A 24,839-nucleotide genomic window follows, 5' to 3' on the forward strand; every position below is an offset into this window, starting at 1 on the left:
AAGCCATTGGTTGCATTTCGTGACCTCACCACTAGATGCCACTAAAATGTACACACTGCACCTTTAACTTCATGATTTTACTGTTATAATATTAAAATCAAATTTAGTGAAAGACTACCACTTCAATTGTTCTGAGTTGTCAGTTTTATCACTCATGTCACTTTATGATAGCTGTGAAACGTGAACATAATTTTGGAGGCACTTACACGACATTTGCAGTAAGAATTATATTTTTATGTTTTTTATAAAAAAAAAACTACATACAAAATGAGTGTGTAACTATGTCAGTATTAAGTCTTGTTCTTTAACAGTCTTGTTTCTCCTTTCTCAGGTAAACGTGTATGTGTATAATATACAATGCAGAATATCTATATGGCCATGTCCTTAAACGTCTTGTGATCCCAAATAGCTTGAACCCCGATAATCGCTGCTTGCAGCTATATTACCGTTTGTTTTTGTTAGGATATTTATTATTTTCTGCCATAAAACGGATTGTGCAGACCAAACCGTAAGGCCTAGAGACTTAAAACTTGGCCAAATGATAGGTCTCATTAATGCGCAAACTTGACAGACTATGAACCCAATCGGCCTATGGGGGGCGCTACAGCGATGGCAAACACGTTTAGGCTCATAACTCCCACAATTATTGTCCAAATGTCAAGTGTCTCATATCCCTGGATTCCTTGCATCAAGACGAACAAAATGTATATCTCCGATTTTATTTCCGTTATGAAAAATTTTCCGCTATTTTCGATTATGTCGAAAAAAATAAAAACGAACTAGTCCTAGGTTTTTCGCCCGATCGGAATCATTCCAGTGCTAAAATGTTCCTTAAAGTTTGAATATCAATAATTATTAAAAAAACTTTGAACTTTCAACTCACGGTCAACATGCCACGCCCAAACGTCTGAATTGTGGGCAGGCACTAGAACATTATTGGCTATTACTGGGGACAGGAATGAAGTATCAACACGACACTTTGTACTTATGATGAGAGTCATGGCCTGAGGTTTCATGCATCGTTTCGTCAAAGCGCCACCTAGTGGTCAGACGAATCAAATAATGCTTATAACTTAGGCTGAGTTTAACGTATTTTCATCCGACTTTTTTCCTTGGAGTCCTGAATTGTTGCCGAGTCCAACGATACCAAGCATGCCAGGTTTTGCTTTACGGTTGGTTCTGCACAGGAAAATAGCGCTTAAAAAACACGCGCGAATAACTCCGCGAGGGTTATTGCGATCGACTCGAAACGACCATAGGAAGAACATTGCATTACCTTCTGAACAAAAAGTTCTATTGGCGTTATTTAAAAATTTCCATCAGAAATGGCCGAAAATTACAAAAAACGAAAAATTACCTCAAAATTTTGTGTTTTTTACACATAAATGGCTATAACTCCGCAACGAAATGATATTTTTTCACCAGATTTGATACGCTGATGTCTGAGCACAAGCTGAGGCAATACAAAAAAATGGTATGCCTGCACCACTAGTTGGCCTCATAATTTAACAAAACCTTTGACATTGAGCAAGCCCAATGGTCATACAACTGTTTTTTCAATAAACTAAAGTGTACAGCCATGATACTAGCTAGATGTAACACAGTCATGACCTGAGATTCCATGCACGAGTTTGTCATAGCGCCACCTAGTGGTAATTTGTTATTTTCACTTAAAAATACTGTAACCTTACATTTAAAATCATGAGTCATCATGGATTATTCCTTTCATGGCTTTGAGTATAATCATTGATGGATTGCAAGTCACTCCCTAGCAACCAATCAGAATACCCTAGCAACCATTTAGCAAGAGCTGTATCTTTGTATCAGAACATCGTAGAGATATGGGGTTCGGCTCGTTTGACTTTTTTACACTATTTTAACATTTTGTGACCCAAGTTTTGCCACTGTAAGCACCACAAACATTTCCTTCAGTGTTCTATTTGTCAATGCTTCGTGAGAAGAGAGGGAGACATTTCACTGAATGATAGCACCTTTTTTGCTGATGACTTTGAACAGGTGTGTGAGGTAGCTTATTTTTTATAATTTATTTTGTACAATTCAGCAAAACTACACAGGCATGCCCTTAAAGGTCTTAAGGTCCCAAATCGCTTGAACCCGACTCAATGGCCTTGTAATTCAACTAATCACGGCCATTTCTGAATTGTATTTTACGGTATAAATCTGAAAAACTAATTCTCGTTAACAAATTATCAGATTGACTTAACATTAAGGATGTGACATGTTTGTCCTATAGGTGCACCTGTGTGTAAGCTACATAGTCTGTCTGAACCGTTTCTGACCATCTCTTACGTTTTTCTGGATGCGATGTGGTGTATCAGCCTGGTCGACGACATCTGACATGTTGTATGTGCTTTAATGCTCGAAACCCGGTAAACGCTGCTTGCAGCTTTAATTAGGGGTTCAAGCCCGTAGGGCTGAAACCCTATTGTATTTGTATGGATTTTTATTATTATTCTAGTTATTATTTTTCTTCTGCCGTAGAACGGATCGTGCAGACCAAACCGTAAGGCCTAGAGACCTTCATTCTGACGGTATCCGTTTTAACAGTCATGTGACATTCGAACATAGGATAAACATTAAAATAGGTTGATGAACTCTTAAAGGACACCAAGCATATGGAGATTGGTCATTTATTTCAAAGACTTATTTCCTAACCCTGCCATTTCTGCTTCTGTGTGTAAATGCATGTATGTGTTTTAGCTTATTCTTCATCATTGCTGTGTTATAGATTAGCCATGTGAGACCTATATCTCTATATCAGAACATCGTAGAGAAATTGTGGTGGGCTGTTTTGTCTCATGTTAACAATTTTTGAAACATTTTGTGTGACAAATCTTGCAACAGCATGCACCACATAATTTTCTCTTCAGAAAATTTACCTAATTGGTAACATGTTAGTATTTCATATTCTAAGTATATTTGATAACAATGCAGCAAATCTAAACAGGCATGCCCTTAAAGGTCTTAAAGGGTCATATAATGAGATTTTTTAAAGATGTAAAATAAATTGTTTGTGTACCCAGAGTGTGTATGTGAAGTGTTATCTCAAAATACTCCACAGATCATTTATTATAGCATGTAAAAATTGACACTTTGTAGGCCTGAGCAAAATTGTGCAGTTTTTGGGTGTTTCCTTTAAAATGCAAATGAGTGGATGAAATGCAAACACTGATCACAATGATGGTGGTTTGTTGTAATTGAAATTCAATTGTGCTCTCGATTATTTTATTTTTTATCTTTTTCATGTTTTCTAGGTTGATATAAGCACTGGGGACCCAATTATAGCACTTACACTTGGAAAAAGTCAGATTTTCACGCTATGACCCCTTTAAGGTCCCAGATCGCTTGAACCCCGCTAATCGCTGCTTGCAGCTATATTTAGGGTTTCGAGCACGAAGTGCTGAAAACCTATTGTATTTGTCTGTTTTATTATTATTATTATTATTATTATTATTATTATTTTTCCGCCATAAAACGCGTCGCCCAGCACAAACCGTAAGTCGTAGAAACTTGCCACTTGGTCAACTGGTTGTATATTAGCAGGCTACTCAGATACAGTGAATCAGCCAAATCGGCCCATAGGTGGCGCTATAGCAATGCCCGACGCGTTGGGGCTCATAACTCCTAAACCGGACATCCTACACTCAAGTGTTTGGTATCATTGTAATCCCTGGCTCCAAACTTAAAAAATGTATATCTCCGATTTAATTTCCGGTATGCAAATTTTTTCGCTAATTTGCATAATATGCATTTCAAGCCAAAATGAACTAGTCCTAGGTTTTTCGCCCGATCGGAATCGTTCCAACGCAGGAGAAATCTGTGGAGTGAGTAGGTAAATAATTATCAAACAGAATGTGTAATTTCGCTTCAGTGTCACTAAGGGGCGCCAAAATTCAATACCGGAAGTAGACTATCTCCAGGAAAATGGCTATAACTCGTGAACGGTTAGAGATATCTTAACGCGGTTTGGCACACATGTGTATCAGCTCACTCCGGGGTCACAGGAAAAAAATACGCGGATTTTGGCCACTAGGTGGCGCTATAATAAGCTTGAGGTCGAAAATGGCTATCACTACACAACCGTAAGCCCGATACACTTCATATTTGGTATGGTGTGTCTTTGTGCAATGTACCATGAGGGTCTAGAAGGACATTGGCGTATCTGCAAAAACATGGCCGTCATCGGCCAATGAAGTGTGAGGGCTGATTTGACAGGGTTAACGAAGGTCGATCGGAACGACACTCACTATGCTTGTTCGTGTACTGCTCCAGAAGGTCTGTAAGAATTACGGTGTCATTTGGGCACTAGGGGGCGTAATACCGTATTTCGGTGCCTGTATCACGTGACGTTTGATATACATACACAAACATGACATCATATGATAGATCGGTTCATGACGAAAAACTTTGCCTCTTGAAGCGTTGCTGTCAATCAAACGGTTCGTTAGTTATTGGCGATAACGTTCAAACCTACTTTTGCGAACTAGTCCTAGGTTTTTCATCCGATCTGAACCTAACGAAAGCTGATTGATTCTGTGGAGTGTGAATATGAATAATTATCGAAAAAAAGTTGAAATTTGTATTCAAACACGCAAGGAGTGGCCAAAAACCGAACTGGGCGGAGCTTAAAACATTTAAACGGCCATAACTCGAGAGGCGTTTGAGATATCATCATGGGGCTTGAATCATATGTGTAAGCCATCGGTCTAAGGTCGTGATATAAAAAGCTCGCCGATTGGACACTAGATGGCGCTATAACGGGGAAAATAGCACTAAATACTGTGATTATGCAATGGTTGCAACTTTCACGCCTATAACTTTATCTGTGGTCAAGAGATTTTCATGGGAGTTATTTTTTTAGCATCCTGAATTGTTTCCGAGTCCTACGATACCAAGCATGCCAGGTTTCGCCTTACAGTTAGTTCTGCACAGGAAAATAGCGCTTAAAAAACACGTGCGAATAACTCCGCGAGGGTTATTCCAATCGACTCGAAACGACCATAGGAAGAACATTGCATTACCTTCTGAACAAAAAAGTCTATTGGTGTTATGTTAAAATTTTCATCAGAAATGGGTGAAAATTACAAAAAACGAAAAATTACCCCAAAATTTTTCGTTTTTACACATAAATGGTTATACCTCCGCAACGAAATGACATTTTTTCACCAGATTTGATACACTGATGTCTGAGCAGAGTCTAAGGCAATACCCAAAAAATAATATGCCTGCACCACTAGTTGGCCTCAAAATTGAACAAAACCTTTGACATTGAGCGAGCCCAATGGTCTTACAACAGTTTTTTCACTTAACTGAAGTGTTTAGCCATGATACTAGCTAGATGTAACAAAGTCATGACCTGACGTTGCATGCACAATTTTGTCGTAGCGCCACCCTGTGGTTATTTGTTATTTTCACTTAAAAGTGAGTAGAGAGCAGAGAAATTTCACTGAATGAGAGCTGTTTTTTTGCTGATAGCTAATGTATTTAAGGTGTATCTTCGCCAAACGTATGCGTAATGACACAGTACTTGGTTATTCTGATGGCAGTCAGGACCTGAGGGAGCCTGCAGTTTTGTTGCACCAACACCTAGTGGTCGGAAGCATATTTTAGAAACGTAAATCTTTGGCTGCAGTCACCGTATTTTCATGGGACTTTTTTCACAGGAGTCCTGAATTGTTGCAGAGTCCAACGATACCAAACATGCCAGGTTTTGCCTTATGCTTAGTCCTGGAGTTATCAGAACACAATTAAGGAGGACATTAAATAAGTCAAGCATTATCTTTCCAGCTGTGTTTGCTGTCCACTGTAGGTCCTTGCGGTTTGCTGCGCTGCTGTGTGTGTGCCTTATGTGCACGTCTGCAGTCTGTTTACACCATTGCACCATACCACGACTCAATGGCCTTGTAGTTCAACTAAACACGGCCATTTTTGAATTGTATGTTACGGTATAAATCTGAAAAACTAATTCTCGTTAACAAATTATCTGAATGACTTAACATTAAGGACGTGACATATTTGTCCTATAGGTGCACCTGTGTGTAAGCATACATAGTCTGTATGAACCGTTTCTGACCATCTCTTTCGTTTTTCTGCATGCGATGTGATGTATCAGCCTGGTCGACGACGTCTGACGTCTCTGACGTGCTTTAATGCTCGAAACCCGGTAAACGCTGCTTGCAGCTTTAATTATTATTATTATTCTGCCGTAAAACGGAACGTGCAGACCAAACCGTAAGGCCTAGAGACTTGAAACTTGGCCAAATGGTAGGACCCAATTTGGGGAGAGGTTGACAGAGTATCAACCCGATTGGCCTATAGGTGGCGCTATAACGACGGAAATCACGTTTATGCTCATAACTCCCAGAAATCTTGTCCAAATGTCAAGTGTCTTATATCACTGGAATCCTTGCGTCAAGACGAACAAAACGTATATCTCCGATTTTATTTGCGCCTAGAATTTTTTTTCGCTATTTTCGATTTTGTCGAAAAAAATAAAAACGAACTAGTCCTAGGTTTTTCGACCGATCGGAACCATTCCAGTGCTGTAATATTCCTTGGAGCGTGAATATCAAAAGTTATCAAAAAAAAGTTGAACTTTCGACTCACCGTCGTAAAGCCACGCCCAAACGCCCCCTATGGGCGGAGCCTCTAGGTCTTAAATGGCTATAACTTGGGATTAGAAAGAGGTATCGACACCAAATTTGGTGTATATATACAGGGTACTATTCTGGGCTCACGTTCAAATAATTGCGCCGCTTGACCACTAGTTGGCATTATAACACCACCTCAACCTTTGAAGGGCTGTAGCTACAAAAGTGTGGGACCGATCAACTTGAAATTTGGCACGGTTGCTCTTGGTCTAGGGTACTATTAATGTCTAAAAGGAATTTTGCATGGCTCAAGAAACATGGCCGCCATCGGCCAATCAAGAAAAAGCAGCTATTAGACAGGGTTAACGAAGGCCGATCGAAACGCGGTGGGCCTGTTTGTCTCTTGGCCATGAAGGTCTGTGCAGAGTAAGAAAAAATTCGGCCTCCGGGGGGCGCTATCACGTTTTTTTAGTGTTTAAATTATTGTGTATTATGTAGTGTTTTAGATATCCACAAGATCCACATATCATTTAATAGAGGTACTTACAATGAACAACTTTCCCTCAAGAAGCAACTGTCTCAGTAGAATCGTTTGTTAGATATTCATCATTTTCTTTTAAACCTACTTTTGCGAACTAGTCCTAGGTTTTTTGACCAATCTGAACCAATCCAGTGCTGGAATATTCCTTAGACATTGAATATCAATAATTATCAAAAACAAGTTGAACTTTGCACTCGTCGTCGCAACACCACGGTCAAAAGTACGAAGAGGCGGTGCCACAAATACTTAAATGGCTATCATTTATGATAGGAATGAGATATCAACACGAAACTTGGTACACGTATGTATAGACCTAGACTGAGTTCACATGCAAAAAATAGCAGAGATTGTCCACTAGGTGGCGCAATAACCTAAGAACAAAGAACGATGACTATAGCATATGTATACGACACATAAATATTTGTCTCACCTACTATTTTGCACATAACATCTGCTTTCAGATTCTTATAAGGATCTATTAGGATAATTACATATCTTAGAAAATATGCCGACCAACAGCCAGCCAGCATTAACCATGTACGAGTCCAGCGATTACAACTAAACTGATGGGCTTTTTTGTCTTATGTTCTCAAGTGTCTGTGAGGATTTTGGCTCATCATTCCGGAAATATTTGCATCTAGAACAATGGGTGTAACGTTAACTGTCCCCTAGATCAGTGGTTTTCAAAAGTATTCCTGGAAGCCCACTGCTCTGCACATATACAAAAGTCTTCTATTTTAAACAAATCCACTTTAATCATCAGTAGAGATTTGTATGAACTGAACTGATTGTGTCAGATGAGGGAATCATACAAAATGTGCTGAGCATTGGGTCTGGAGAAACCACTGTGTTTCACTTAGTTGAAAGTACTGCTCTAGATGTTTATGTTTATATGAAAAACAATTTTGTGAATTTGCTGTACTATCTGGGCAAATATCAATATGAAACATAAAATAAACTTTTGCCGTTGTATTCCTAGATTTGATATGATGTCTCACAGTGATGTGGGAACCATTTCTAACCTGTATTCGTTATTTCATTTGTAACTGCTGTTATGTTCCTTTTGTCCATGGGTTTGCATCTGCATGAAAATTATTATAAGATTCAATGATCTGCAGTCATTTACCTCATTAAAACTAAAAGACTTGAGGTTATCAATTCAAGCATTTTGAAATGTGACATTTTCAAAATGGGCCAGACTAAGTATATCTAACCAATTAACTAGTAATGTGAAGCTTATGACAAAATATTAATAGTTTTATTAAGATCAGACAATATAGGTCTTTCCAAGACTAGGGCTGGTTGAATAATTAAGTTAAAACTGTGTTTTAAGGACTAGTCTGAAGAACTAGTAGTTAGTTAGGGCTAATCAGTCTTACTATTTGGATTTAAATATAATTTAAATAATTTAAATATTTTTTCACATGATACTTAAAGCAGTTATGTTCAGTCATGAAGACAAAAATGTATGACTAACTTTTAAGACTAGTCTTAGAGATTAATGTTACTGACCATTGGTTTAAGTGTAGTTACAGACTAAAATTTAGGTTTATGTTTTAGTTGTCTTACTTGAAAATAGCTTACAATGGCCTATCTTTAAATATATCAGGGCCATAGTTTTGTCTTAAGATGTACACCAGTAATGTTTTTTAAAAGGTTTGTTTGTAAAAAGTACCTAAATGTTTTTAAATAACTAATGGCTAGTCATGCATCAATTTAAACCTGTGGGAAACAACCCAATAAAGTTATAAAGCTTCAAATGTTGTCTTAGAATTCTTCAAATCCTAAAGGTATGAAAAAGATTGCTGTAAATATGTGGATCCTTAAAGAACAGGCCAACATTAGAAATAATTACTAATAATCACACATAAAGAGAATATATATTTGGTTATCAGTAGCTTTAGTATTTTAATCTATTTTCCATGACATAAACATGTCATGATGTGTCTTATAAAGTTTTTAATAATTGTTTATAGAATTATTGCAATGAAATTGTAATGTTATGATATAATTGGTTGTTTTAAATGTAAATGATTTACTGAAAACTTACTCAAGCACAGCACATGTGTGAACACAAATAAGTGCTTAATAGCAAATCTGACTGACATTTGCTTAATGACATCATATTTGTTATTAACTCCATTGGATATAAACAACACATCTGGATCAGGGAAGCGTTTTCTCTTAATTGACGAGATATCTCGTCAATGGCGGGGAAAGAGTTAAATATAAAAATATGTAGAGCTTTAGTACTATTTAGCTTTTTTCATTATTCATTTCAAGAACAAGAACATTGCATACATACAAGAGGATTACAATCTGCTTATTTAACATTTAACATAACAATGGATCAAATAAAATAAAAAATAAAAAAAAAATTAACAATAACATGGGGATATTCTACAATAATTCAATAAAACAAAAGGTTTCAAAAATGTTATATATTTGCTTTGCTTTTTTTTGACTTTTAACAGTTTCAAAATAATTTCTTAATTCCGTTCTAAATAAAATGCTATTGGGTTTATTATTTGCCCATTTTTGTTTATGGATGTGAAATTTTCCATATATAATCAATAAGTTGATTAACAAGTCTTTCTCCACACATTTACTTTTATAATACAAAAATATATCCTTACCAGATAACCGAATTATTATTTTGTGAGTTTAAATATCAAGCATTCCACATCAATCCAAAAAGATTGAGTAAATATACATTGATAAAATAAATGTTTTATGGATTCTACTTCCAAATTGCAAATACAAGTAACCTCCATATCTCTTAAGAATCTGGAGACTACTTGTTTAACTGGATACATTAAATGAACCAATTTATAAGTAATTTGTCACGGTGGAATCCGTGTCATGTTTTGTGTCTGTTCCGATTGTCGTCACCTGGACTCTTGTTAATTAATTACCTGCCTCATCACACCTGTGTATCGTTAGTCTGTTTGTATATATACCCCTGCCTGTTGTATGTTCACTTGCCGGATGATTGTCGCTGATTCCCTGTCTGTTCCTGTGTTCTACGTTTTAGTCTTCCTGTGTTTATTTACCTGCCTGTTGTTTGATTCTAGTGTTTTGTTTCTTGGTTATTATTAAATGTTATTTATTCATCTCGAACTCTGCACATGCGTCCTACTTCCTGATCTCATGTTCCCGGTCGTGACAGAATCATCCGGCCAGTGAAGGACGCAGCGGGTTCAAGGAGGGAACACCCAGAACTCCAGACCGGGCTCGAGTTAGCCCTCACCACGCCCGATTCATTCCCCGGGGTGGTTGCTGCGAAAGATGAGCCGGGTTCTGGGGATCGTATCGGTTCCGGTGATTCCCCTGCTGGTCGAGTCGTCTGGGGCGGTTCCTGGGAGGTCCACCACTATGCTCGATTTGGGGCTCGAGAACGGACGCCACGCTCGATTTTTCCCCGGGGTGGTCGCCACCGTGGAGGAGCCCCTTTCCCCGGGATGGTGGGAGTCGACTCCCAGGACGACCAGATCCCCGTCGGTTCCCAGGAGGGTGGACTCTTCAGAGTCGGTACCTGGGATGGCCACTCCGGTTCTCCCGGCCGTGCCCCGGCTTCCTGCCCTGCCGGTTTCGCCCTGGTTTCCGCCGGCTCCGTCGTGGCCTCCAAGCCCTCCATCCCTCCCCTGGATCCACCCTACCAGACTTCCAGTTTGTTTTGTTTCCAGTGTCTGGTAGCCACTCATTAAGGGGAGGGTAATGTCACGGTGGAATCCGTGTCATGTTTTGTGTCTGTTCCAATTGTCGTCACCTGGACTCTTGTTAATTAATTACCTGCCTCATCACACCTGTGTATCGTTAGTCTGTTTGTATATATACCCCTGCCTGTTGTATGTTCACTTGCCGGATGATTGTCGCTGATTCCCTGTCTGTTCCTGTGTTCTACGTTTTAGTGTTCCTGTGTTTATTTACCTGCCTGTTGTTTGATTCTAGTGTTTTGTTTCTTGGTTATTATTAAATGTTATTTATTCATCTCGAACTCTGCACATGCGTCCTACTTCCTGATCTCATGTTCCCGGTCGTGACATAATTTCTTTAACCTTACTCATGAGACAGTATATATTTAATAAACTCCAAACCTCTTTCCATACAAGTTGACTATATAAGGAGTTCCAGTATGGTTTACATCTAGGCAAATATTCATTTCTACATAGTGTTCTTATAAAAAGTTATTACATTTTTTTTCTAGAATATTTACTCCATTAATACATAACTGAGCATTATGTAAGGAGTTACAATCATAAGATGTATAACCTTGAAAGAGTTGAATAAGTCCACTAGGTATGACATCAAATACAACTGCAAATTCCTTAGCAGTTACTGGAATCTTATAGTGATTGAGGAATTTCACAATAATTAAAGAGGTGACCATCATCTTTAAATAACTGCCTCACTAATATTATATTATTATCATACCAATTTCTATAAAATAAGGATTTGTTTTTGTATAGAATATTCTTGTTATTCCAAATAACAGATCTATGTGGAGAAAAGTTATGTTTATATATGAGCATCCAAGATAAACAAACCTGTTTATGGAATCCTGACAGTTTTATGGGAACCTTGTTTATATCAAAATTGAATCGCAAAAAAAATTCCAAACCACCCAATTTCTTAAAAATCATTTCTAGTATGATGTTCCATATACTACCTTTCCAACTTCAGTTACTTTTTATCCACTTATTTTTAAAAACAGTTTTTAAAATCTAGTACATTTTAACCTCCTTCCTCAACTGGATTGCTTAGAATTGACTTTTTAATGTCAATACATAACTAATGGCTAGTCATGCATCAATTTAAACCTGTGGGAAACAACCCAATAAAGTTATAAAGCTTCAAATGTTGTCTTAGAATTCTTCAAATCCTAAAGGTATGAAAAGATTGCTGTAAATATGTGGATCCTTAAAGAACAGGCCAACATTAGAAATAATAACTAATAATCATACATAAAGAGAATATATATTTGGTTATCAGTAGCTTTAGTATTCTAATCTATTTTCCATGACATAAACATGTCATGATGTGTCTTATAAAGTTTTTAATAATTGTTTATAGAATTATTGCAATGAAATTGTAATGTAATGATACAATTGGTTGTTTTAAATGTAAATGATTTACTGAAAACTTACTCTAGCACAGCACATGTGTGAACACAAATAAGTGCTTAATAGCAAATCTGACTGACATTTGCTTAATGACATCATATTTGTTATTAACTCCATTTGATATAAACAACACATCTGGATTTGTTATGTTTAGGCCTACTATAATATGACAGAGGCTGTCATCTGAAATACTTGTATGTTTGCACATAATATTTATGTCAAAGAATATATATGTTCTATAAGAACAATTACGTTTGTTAATAAAAAAAAATAGTCTAAAAGATTTAAACAAGCAACCATTTAGTAAGACCTACAGAATATATCTCTATGAACTAAAATGACTGTTTCAGATGAGAGAAACATACAAAATGTGCAGAGCATGTTTGTGTATATGTTCCTTTTGTCCATAAAAATATATACGGTTTAATAACTTGCATACCTCACTTTATTTACCTAATTAAAACAGAAAGCCTTCATGGTACTCGATTAAAGGACATGAACATGAATCTGCTAAATGAAATGATATTTGTTATTGACACGATTTAATAACATCATCCACCATTCAGATAAAGTATCTGGTTATGTTTTATTAAATTGTTTCAGTTCTTACACTCAACAACAGTAAAGCCAGTGCAGTACAATTTTCTCTACACTGTATAAATATATATATATATCAAATACAAAAACAACTTTGCAGAAGTATAGCTATCACACAGTCATTTTGAAAACGGCTCTGACGAACGGCCCCTAAAGCTTATATCAAAGCATACAATGTATTATTGAGATCAGGCAATATACTCAAATTCCTTATTGTGGTTTTTAGGTGCAATTTTCCGTTATGTCCACTAGATGGTAGAAGAGGATCAATCACTGGCTGACATTTGCACTCACAGAAAACACAGATGATGATTACTCTTTAACTAAGTTTACTATTAATAGAAATCTGTTCACATTTAAAGGTGCAGTGTGTAAATTTTAGAAGGATCTCTTGACAGAAATGCAAAATGATATAAAAAACTATATTATCAGGGGTGTATAAAGACCTTTCATAATGAACCAGTATGTGTTTATTACCTTAGAACGAGACCTTTTTATCTACATACACCGAGTGTCCCCTTACATGGAAGTCACCATTTTGTGGCGCCATTTTTCTACAGAAGCCCCTAACGGACATTTTTTTTACTAAGTTGTCTCCGACGATGACATGTTTGTCTGGTGGCGGCTACCGTAGCTTCTCTATGTGTTTCAAAAGCGAGGGGTGAGCAGTGGACTAAGCCATTGGTTGCAATTCGTGACCTCACCACTAGACGCCGCTAAAATGTACACACTGCACTTTTAACTTCATGATTTTACTGTTATAATATTAAAATCACATTTAGTTAAAGACTACCACTTCAATTGTTCTGAGTTATCAGTTTTAACACTCATGTCATTTTATGAAAGCTGTGAAACGTGAACATAATTTTGGAGGCACTTACACGACATTTGCAGTAAGAATTATATATTTTTAGTTTTTTATAAAAAAAACATACCAAATGAGTGTGTAACCATGTCAATATTAAGTCTTGTTCTTTAACAGTCTTGTTTCTCCTTTCTCAGATAAACGTGTGTGTGTACAATATACAATGCAGAATATCTATATGGCCATGTCCTTAAACGTCTTGTGATCTAAATGGCTTGAACCCCGGTAATCGCTGCTAGCAGCTATATTACCATTTGTTTTTGTTAGGATTTTTATTATTATTCTGCCATAAAACGGAACGTGCAGACCAAACGGTAAGGCCTAGAGACTTGAAACTTGGCCAAATAGTAGGACCCAATTTGGGGAGAGGTTGACAGAGTATCAACCCGATTGGCCTATAGGTGGCGCTACAGCGATGGCAAACGCGTTAATGCTCATAACTCCCACAATTCTTGTCCAAATATCAAGTCTCTTATATCCCTGGATTCCTTGCATCAAGACGAACAAAATGTATATCGATTTTATTTCCGTCATGAAAAATTTTCCACTATTTTCGATTTTGTAGAAAAAAATAAAAACGAACTAGTCCTAGGTTTTATACCCGATCGGAATCATTCCAGTGCTACAATGTTCCTTGGAGTTTGAATATCAATAATTATTAAAAAAAAGTTGAACTTTCGACTCACGGTCAACATGCCACGCCCAAACGTCTGAATTGTGGGCAGGCACTAGAACATTATTGGCTATAACTGGGGACAGGAATGAAGTATCAACACGACACTTGGTACTTGTGATGAGAGTCATGGCTTAAGGTTTCATGCATCGTTTCGTCACAGCGCCACCTAGTGGTCAGACGAATAAAATCATGCTTATAACTTAGGCTGAGTTTAACGTATTTTCATGCGACTTTTTTCCTTGGAGTCCTGAATTGTTGCCGAGTCCAACGATACCAAGCATGCCAGGTTTTGCTTTACGGTTGGTTCTGCACAGGAAAATAGCACTTAAAAAACACGCGCGAAAAACTCCGCGAGGGTTATTCCGATCGACTCGAAACGACCATAGGAAGAACATTGTATTACCTTCTGAACAAAAAGTTCTTTTGGCGTTATGTTAAAATTTCCATCAGAAATTGCCGAAAATTACAAAAAACGAAAAATTACCTCAAAACTTTGTGTTTTTTACACATAAATGGTTATAACTCCGCAACGAAATGATATTTTTTCACCAGATTTGATACGCTGATGTCTGAGCACATTCTGAGGCAATACAACAAAAATGGTATGCCTGCACCACTAGTTGGCCTCATAATTAAACAAAACCTTTGACATTGAGCAAGCCCAATGGTCATACAAATGGTTTTTCACTAAACTAAAGTGTACAGCCATGATACTAGCTAGATGTAACACAGTCATGACCTGAGATTCCATGCACGACTTTGTCATAGCGCCACCTAGTGGTAATTTGTTATTTCACTTAAAAATACTGTAACCTTACATTTAAAATCATGAGTCATCATGGATTATTCCTTTCATGACTTTGAGTATAATCATTGGTGGATTGCAAATCACTCCATAGCAACCAATGAGAATACCCTAGCAACCATTTAGCAAGAGCTGTATCTCTGTATCAGAACATCGTAGAGACATGGGGTTCAGCTCTTTTGACTCATAAACACTATTTTATCATTTTGTTACCCGAGTTTTGCCAATGCAAGCACTAGGGGTGGGAATCGCTTGGACCCTCATGAATCGATTCAGAATCGATTCTTAGGGTCCCGATTCGATTCAGAATCGATTCTTGACGTACTAATTTGCATATCTGTGACGTCATTACGTCGCATTTGCTTTCAAAGCCAGGTTAAAGTTTGCGCTTTTGGTAGTCTCTGAACTGTCATATACTGTACTTTAATGCAACTAGGGATAAATAATGTCATTCTTATATACATACATGTGTTGTTTCTGTTGTAAGACATTAAAACCAGTAAAAATATTCATTTAACGTGACATATTAATTCTATATGTTAACCGGCATTAACTTCCACGAACGTTAAGCGTCTAATCATCATCATTATACACAGTGATTGGCAGTATTACTGTATTTATATAATGCAGCGCACCCAGCGACTGAATAACTAACATAACTAATGTGCATATTTTTACAAAAGTATATTCATGTAATATCTAAACAGTCTGCGGATGGTTTAGGGCAGGGGTGTACAATACGTCGATCGCAAAGGCAATGCCGGTAGATCGCACAACTGCTGCTCCACGCGCAAAATTGTCATTATGGTCTTTTGGAGTAATTGTGAAACATGCAGGTCTTTTTGAGTTGCTGCGCCTTTCTTCTCAAATGTGTTTTGCCATGCCACTGCAGCTCAGTCGTCTTTAACTTCCAAAATTCACATGGATGCGCATTCTTGCCTCACGCAGTTCCTGATTCACACGGACGGTGTGTGTGAGCGAGCAAACGAGAGGGAGAGAGAGGCAGCGTAGCGCTGATTTGTATGCTACTGTTAGTTTCACTAAACCGCATCTCCGCTATTTTAAGGAGTACTCGACATGTACTCAAGGATTTTTTTTAAAACTCCTCAAAAAGAATAGAGTAATGGTGACAGCCCTAAATTCAATGTAGAGATATATGCAGTATAGTCCTACAAGCATTTAAAGTGTTCTTTCTCTTCTGCTCTTGTAAGCTCGGCTATGCGCTCTTGCAGGGCGCGCTCTCTTAAGTTGTCCGTGTGCATCACCGCTCCCCCAGTTGAGTTCCGCCTTTAGGTTCTGATAACGTGACGTTATTTTGTAAACTAACATTTAAGAATCGATTCTTGACATTTGTGAATCGATTCAGAATCGGCCCACGTCCGAATCGCGATTCATCTAAGAATCGATTTTTTTGCCCACCCCTAGCAAGCACCACAAACATTTCCTTCAGTGTTCCATTTGTCAATGTTCTGTGAGAAGAGAGGGAGACATTTCACTAAATGATAGCACTTTTCTGCTGATAACTTTGAACATGTGTGTCTGGTATCTTATTTTTCATCATTTATTATTTATTCATCATCTACACAGCCATGCCCTTAAAGGTCTCAATGTCCCAAATCGCTTGAACCCCGGTAATCGCTGCTTGCAGCTATATTACCGTTTGTTTTTGTTAGGATATTTATAATTTTTTTGCCATAAAACGGATCGTGCAGACCAAACCGTAAGGCCTAGAGACTTGAGACTTGGCCAAATGATAGGTCTCATTCGTGCGCAAACTTGACAGAGTATGAACCCAATCGGCCTATGGGGGGGGGTGCTACAGCGATGGCAAACGCGTTCAGGCTCATAACTCCCACAATTCTTGTCCAAATGTCAAGTGTCTCATATCCCTGGATTCCTTGCATCAAGACGAACAAAATGTATATCTCCGATTATATTTCCGTCATGAAAAATTTTCCGCTATTTTCGAATTTGTCGAAAAAAATAAAAACGAACTAGTCCTAGGTTTTTCGCCCGATCGGAATCATTCCAGGGCTAAAATGTTCCTTGGAGTTTGAATATCAATAATTATTAAAAAAAGTTGAACTTTCGACTCACGGTCAACATGCCACGCCCAAACGTCTGAATTGTGGGCAGGCACTAGAACATTATTGGCTATAACTGGGGACAGGAATGAAGTATCAACACGACACTTGATACTTGTGATGAGAGTCATGGCCTGAGGTTTCATGCATCGTTTCGTCACAGCGCCACCTAGTGGTCAGACGAATAAAATCATGCTTATAACTTAGGCTGAGTTTAACGTATTTTCATGCGACTTTTTTCCTTGGAGTCCTGAATTGTTGCCGAGTCCAACGATACCAAGCATGCCAGGTTTTGCTTTACGGTTGGTTCTGCACAGGAAAAGAGCGCTTAAAAAACACGCGCGAATAACTCCGCGAGGGTTATTCCGATCCACTCGAAACGACCATAGGAAGAACATTGTATTACCTTCTGAACAAAAAGTTCTATTGGCATTATGTTAAAATATCCATCAGAAATGGACGAAAATTGCAAAAAACGAAAAATTACCTCAAAATTTTGTGTTTTTTACACATAAATGGTTATAACTCCGCAACGAAATGATATTTTTTCACCAGATTTGATACGCTGATGTCTGAGCACAGTCTGAGGCAACACAAAAAAATTGTATGCCTACACCACTAGTTGGCCTCATAATTTAACAAAACCTATGACATTGAGCAAACCCAATGGTCATACAACTGTTTTTTCAATAAACTAAAGTGTACAGCCATGATACTAGCTAGATGTAACACAGTCATGACCTGAGATTCCATGCACGAGTTTGTCATAGCGCCACCTAGTGGTAATTTGTTATTTTCACTTAAAAATACTGTAACCTTACATTTAATATCATGAGTCATCATGGATTATTCCTTTCATGGCTTTGAGTATAATCATTGATGGATTGCAAGTCACTCCCTAGCAACCAATGAGAATACCCTAGCAACCATTTAGCAAGAGCTGTATCTCTGTATCAGAACATCGTATCGACATGGGGTTAGGCTCTTTTGACTCATTAACCCTGTTTTAACATTTTGTGACCCGAGTTTTGCCAATGCAAGAACCACAAACATGTCCTTCAGTGTTCCATTTGTCAATGTTCTGTGAGAAGAGAGGGAGACATTTCACTGAACGATAGCACTTTTTTGCTGATAACTTTGAACACGTGTGTCTGGTATCTTATTTTTCATCATTTATTTTGTACAATGCAGCAAATCTACACAGCCATGCCCTTAAAGGTCTTAATGTCCCAAATCGCTTGAACCCCGGTAATCGCTGCTTGCAGCTATATTTATTAGGGGTCAAGCCCCGAAGGGGCGAAGACCCCTATTGTATTTGTTAGTGTTCTTATTAGGGGTCAAGCCCCGAAGGGGCGAAGACCCCTATTGTATTTGTTAGTTTTCTTATTAGGGGTCAAGCCCCGAAGGGGCGTAGAACCCTATTGTTATTGTTAGTTTTCTTATTATTATTATTCATCTTCTTGTTCTTCCGCCATTGAAGTCAATGGCAGCCCATAGAACCGTACGTAGGAAAGTTATGAAATTTGGCACACATGTAGAGGACAGTCTCAGAAGTTACTATAGCAACATTGGTGTGTCTGACTCAAACCCTCTAGCGCCACCAACAGTCCAAAAATCCACTTATGTTCATGCTCATAACTTCTGACCCTTGAGTCCTAGAAACTAAATTCTTGTTTCCTCTGAATCCTTTGCTCATGTTGATTCAATTGCAAACATTGATGTCATTTGTGTCATGCAAATCTTTCCGCCATTTTGAATTTTCCGTAAAACCTACTTTTTCGAACTCCTCCTAGAGCGTTCGTCCGATTTGCATGTCCCTTGGTATGTAGCATCTAGAGACACCCCAGACAAAAAGTTATCAAAAGCTTTTTGATAGACCAATGCGTTCTCGTATACAGTGACAACATATATGGCGGCGAGCACGCCAAAATGGACGTGAGGCCGTATCTTCGCAAAACTTTATTGTATCGACACGAAACTTGGTATCTGTCATTACAGTCATGACCTGAGGGTGCCTGCAACGTTTCGTCACAGCGCCACCTAGTGGTCACGAGATTCGAAAAATGCCTATTCTAGCTTATAACTACTTCAAACTTGAGCCTAAAATCACGAAAGTGGTTTTGTTAGGTTCCTTGAGGCATGCCGAGTCAAACGATAGCAAACGGTTTTTGGTCGGCCATTTTGGGTGTCGGCCATTTTGAATTTTCTCATTAAGTTCAGTATTTCACAAACAGAATGGCGTATCGCTACGAAATTTGGCATGGTTTATCAGTGACATGTTCTGAGCGCACCTATAAATCTTTAGGACAGCGCCACCTAGTGGTCAGGATATGTAAATAAATTGTTTAAAATCTTTATATCATTTGATTAAATTGCCACTATGACATAAGACTTCACTCTATTGATTCCTTGGCTCATGCTGAGTCCGACTGTACCAAATATGTCTGAGTCAAACCTACTTCCTGTCAGCCATTTTGAATTATATTGAACACCTACTTTTTCGAACTCCTCCTAGAGCGCTCTTGTGATTGCCTTTATTTTTTGTATGCATCATCTAGAGACACTCCAGACAAAAAGTTATCAAAAGCTTTTCGGTAGACCTATCCGTTGTCGTATAACGCATCAAAGAATGCGAGGGCGAGCACGCCAAAATGTGTTTGAGCCTGTATCTTCACAAAACTTTTGCGTATTAATATGAGACTTGGTATATGTCATAACAGTGATGACCTGAGGGTGCATGCAACATTTCGTCACACTGCCCCCTACTGGTCACGAGATATAAAAAATGTCTATTTTTGCTTATAACTACTGCAAACTTGAATGTAAAATTATGAGACTGGTCTTGTTAGATTTCTTGAGGCATACCGAGTCAAACGATACCAAATGGTTTTTGGTCGGCCATTTTGTGTGTCGGCCATTTTGAATTTTTTCTTTAAGTTCAAGTATTTCAGAAACGCAATTGCGTATTGTTATGAAACTTGGTATGGTTCATCAGCAACATGTTCTGGGAGGACTTGTAAACTTTTTGGCGCCCCCTAGTGGTCAAGAGATTTGAAGCTATATCTCTGCATCTCTTTATCGTATTTACACCAAATTTGGTGGGTGTCATCACAATCAAGGCCTGAGTTACAATTCATTGTTTGGTCAGTGCCCCCTAGTGGTTAAGTCATTTAAGGCTATATCTCCGTATCACTTTATTGTATTTACACAAAATTTGGTTTGTGTCATCACAGTCATGCCCTGAGGCACCATCTATTGTTTCGGCACAGCGCCACCTAGTGGTCTCAAGATACGAAAAAATTGCTATTTTTTCATAAAACTAATGCAAACTTAGATCTTAAATCATGACAGTCATCACGTATGAATCATTTTTTGCCATGTTTGGCTTGACCCCGGTATCGCTGCTTGCAGCTATATTTATTATTAGTTATTCTTCTTCCGTTTCTTCTTCTGCCATTGCGGTCTATGGCAGCCCATAGAACCGTACGTAGGAAAGTTATGAAATTTGGCACAATGATAGAGGACAGTCCAATGTGTCCCCATAGCAAATTTGGAGTCTCTATCTCTAACCCGCTAGCGCCACCAACAGTCCAAAGTTGCACTTATGTTTTTGCTTATAACTTCTGATTCGTAAGTCCTAGAAACAAAATTCTTGCTTCCTATGATTCCTTGGCTCAAGACGATTCGATTGGACCATATGACGTCATTTTCCGTCATGAAAATTTTTCCGCCATTTTGATTTATTCGTAAAACCTACTTTTGCGAACTCGTCCTAGAGCTTTTGCCCGATTTCCACGAAAATCGGTATGTAGCATCTACAGACCCTCACGGCAAAAAGTTATGGAATTAATGTCAATTCGTCCATCCGTTTCCGTAAACCGCGTCAACGAATTTTACGTAGAGCGCAAAAAAACGGATTTGAGGCTGTATCTTCGGCAAACTTAAGCCTATTGACACGATACTTGGTACTTGTGATGCCAGTCAGGAACTACGAGTGCATGCAGAGTTTCGTCACAGTGCCACCTAGTGGTCAGACTTATGCTTTACACGCCTATAACTTTGGCTCCGATTGACGTATTTTCACGGGACTTGTTTCTTTGGAGTTCTGAATAGTTGCCGAGTCCAACGATACCAACCATGCCAGAATTGGCCTTACGGTTAACCCTGCGCGGCAAAACAGCACTTAAAAAACATGCGCGAATATCTCCGCGAGCGTTATTCCGATCGACTCGAAAACACCATAGGAAGAACATTGCATTACCTTCTGAACAAAAAGTTCTATTGGCGTTATATTAAAATTTTCATCAGAAATGGCCGAAAATTGCAAAAAACGAAAAATTACCTTTTACAATTTGTGTTTTTATACATAAATGGTTATAACTTCGCAACGAAAAGAAATTTTTTCACCAGATTTGATACGCTGATGTATGAGCAGAGTCTGAGGCCACACAAAACAATTGGTATGCCTGAACCACTAGGTGGCCCTATAATTGAACAAAATCTTACATATCAAGCAAGCCCTATGGTCATACAACTGTTTCTTCACTAAATTAAAGTGTATACTCATAAAACTAGCTAGATGTAACACAGTTATGACCTCAGGTTGCATGCACAATTTTGTCATTGTGCCACCTACTGGTTTTGAGATAGAAATATGGCATTTTTTGCCTAAAACTACTGCAACAACACATCTAAAACCATGAGTCATCATGGATTATTCCTTTCATGGCTTTGACTATAATCCACTGATGGTTGTCAATTCACTCCCTAGCAACCAATGAGAATACCTTATCAACCGTTTTGCAAGAGCTATATCTCTGTGTCAGAACATCGTAGAGACACGGGGGTGGGCTTTTTTGACTCATTAACACCACTGTAACATTTTGTGAGCTGAGTATTGCCACTGCAAGCACCACTTATTTTTACTTCAGTGTTCTAGTTATCAATGCTCGTCGAAAGAGAGGGAGAGATTTCACTAAATTCCTGTTACATTAAGAATAGACTTTAAAGTATTGTTACCCGTTTATAAATCACTTCATGGCTTAGGACCCAAAACATGACAGATATGCTAACTGAATATAAACCTAAAATATTACTCAGATCATTAGGATCCGGTCAGTTAGAAATACCAAGGGTTCACTCAAAACAAGGTGCGTCAGCATTTAGTTATTATGCCACCTCTAGCTGGAATCAACTTCCAGAAGAGATCAGATGTGCTTCAACAGTAAACACTTTTAAATCTAGATTAAAAACACATCTGTTTAACTCTGCATTTACTGAATGAGCACTGTGCTGCTTCACACTGACTGCACTTTTAACTCCAGTCACTTTTACTCCTGTTTTATTCTTTTTAATATTTTAAACTGTTTTATTAAAATCACATTTATTTTCTTTAATTGTTATTTAAAATTCTCATGTCTTTATTGTGATCTTATTGTGTATATCTTATTTTTACATTTTCTTTTTCTTTTTTTATATATTGTTTTCTCATCTCTGTGTAAAGCACTTTGAATGACCTCTGTGTATGAAATGTGCTATACAAATAAACTTGCCTTGCCTTGCCTTGCCTAAATGAGAACACAGCTTTTTTGCTGATAACTGTTATATTGTTTTGTCTGAAATCAAGAGATTTTCCTAGGTTTTTTAAACTGCTCATCCGAAGTCAACTTTACTTTCTGCTGTGCCCTTTTCGGCTTGACCCCGGTGATTGCTGCTTGCAGCTATATTTAGGGGTCAAGCCCAGAATGGGCGAAGACCCCTATTGTATCTGTTAGTTTTCTTTTTCTTTTTTAGGGGTCAAGCCCCGAAGGGGCGAAGACCCCTATTGTATTTGTTAGTTTTCTTATTATAATAATTATTATTCTGGTTCTTCTTCCGCCATTGCGGTCTATGGCAGCCCATAGAACCGTACGTAGGAAAGTTATGAAATTTGGCACACTGATAAAGGACAGTCCAATGTGTCCCCACAGCAAATTTGGAGTCTCTAACTCCAACCCTCTAGCGCCACCAACAGTCCAAAGTTGCACTTACGTTTTTGCTTATAACTTTTGATCCGTAAGTCTTAGAAACGAAATTCTTGTATCCTCTGATTCCTTGGCTCAAGCCGATTCGATTGGACCCTATGACGTCATTTTCCGTCATGAAAATTTTTCCGCCATTTTGAGTTATTCGTAAAACCTACTTTTGCGAACTCGTCCTAGAGCTTTTGCCCGATTTCCACGAAAATCGGTATGTAGCATCTACAGACCCTCACGGCAAAAAGTTATGGAATTCATGTCAATTCGTCCATCCGTTTCCGTAAACCGTGTCAACGAATTTTAAGTAGAGCACAAAAAAACGGATTTGAGGCTGTATCTTCGCCAAACTTAAGCCTATTGACACGATACTTGGTACTTGTGATGCCAGTCAGGAACTAAGGGTGCATGCAGAGTTTCGTCACAGCGCCACCTAGTGGTCAGACTTATGCTTTAAACGCCTATAACTTTGGCTCCGATTGACGTATTTTCACGGGACTTGTTTCTTTGGAGTTCTGAATAGTTGCCGAGTCCAACGATACCAAACATGCCAGATTTCGCCTTACGGTTAACCCTGCGCAGCAAAAGAGCACTTAAAAAACACGCGCGACTATCTCGGCGAGCGTTATTCCGATCGACTCGAAAACACCATAGGAAGAATATTGCGTTACCTTCTGAACAAAAAGTTCTATTGGCGTTATATTAAAATTTTTATCAGAAATGGCCGAAAAATGCAAAAAACGAAAAATTACCTTGAAATTTTGTATTTTTACACATAAATGGTTATAACTTCGCAACGAAAAGAGATTTTTTCACCAGATTTGATACACTGATGTATGAGCAGAGTCCGAGGCCACACAAAAAAATGGTATACCTGCACCAGTAGGTGGCCCTATAATTGAACAAAACCTTTGAAATCAAGCCACCCTATGGTCATACAACTGTTTCTTCACTAAACTAAAGTGTATAGTCATAAAACTAGCTAGATGTAACACAGTTATGACCTGAGATTACATGCACAACTTTGTCATTGCGCCACCTAGTGGTTTTGAGAGAGAAATATGGTATTTTTGCCTAAAACTACTCCAATAGTACATCTAAAATCTTGGGTCATCAGGTATTATTCCTTTCATGGCTTGGAGATCATTGGTGCATGCCAATTAATTCCTTAGCAACCAATAAGGATACCTTATCAATCCTTTTTACAAGAGCTATATCTCTGCATCAGAACATCGTAGAGACATGGGGGTGGTCTCTTTTGACTCATTAACACCACTGTAACATTTTGTGAGCTGAGAATTGCCACTGCAAGCACCACTCACATTTTCTTCAGTGTTCTAGTTGTCAATGCTCCTCGAGAGGAGAGGAAGAGATTACACTGAATGAAAACAGCTTTTTTGCTGATAACTGTTATATTATTTAGTCTGAAATCAAGAGATTTTCCTAGGTTCTTTAAACTGCTCATTTGAATTCAACTTTACTTTCTTCTGTGCCCTTTTTGGCTTGACCCCGGCATTGCTGCT

The sequence above is a fragment of the Paramisgurnus dabryanus genome, chromosome 4, assembly GCF_030506205.2.
Source record: "Paramisgurnus dabryanus chromosome 4, PD_genome_1.1, whole genome shotgun sequence".
Lineage (NCBI taxonomy): Eukaryota > Metazoa > Chordata > Actinopteri > Cypriniformes > Cobitidae > Paramisgurnus > Paramisgurnus dabryanus.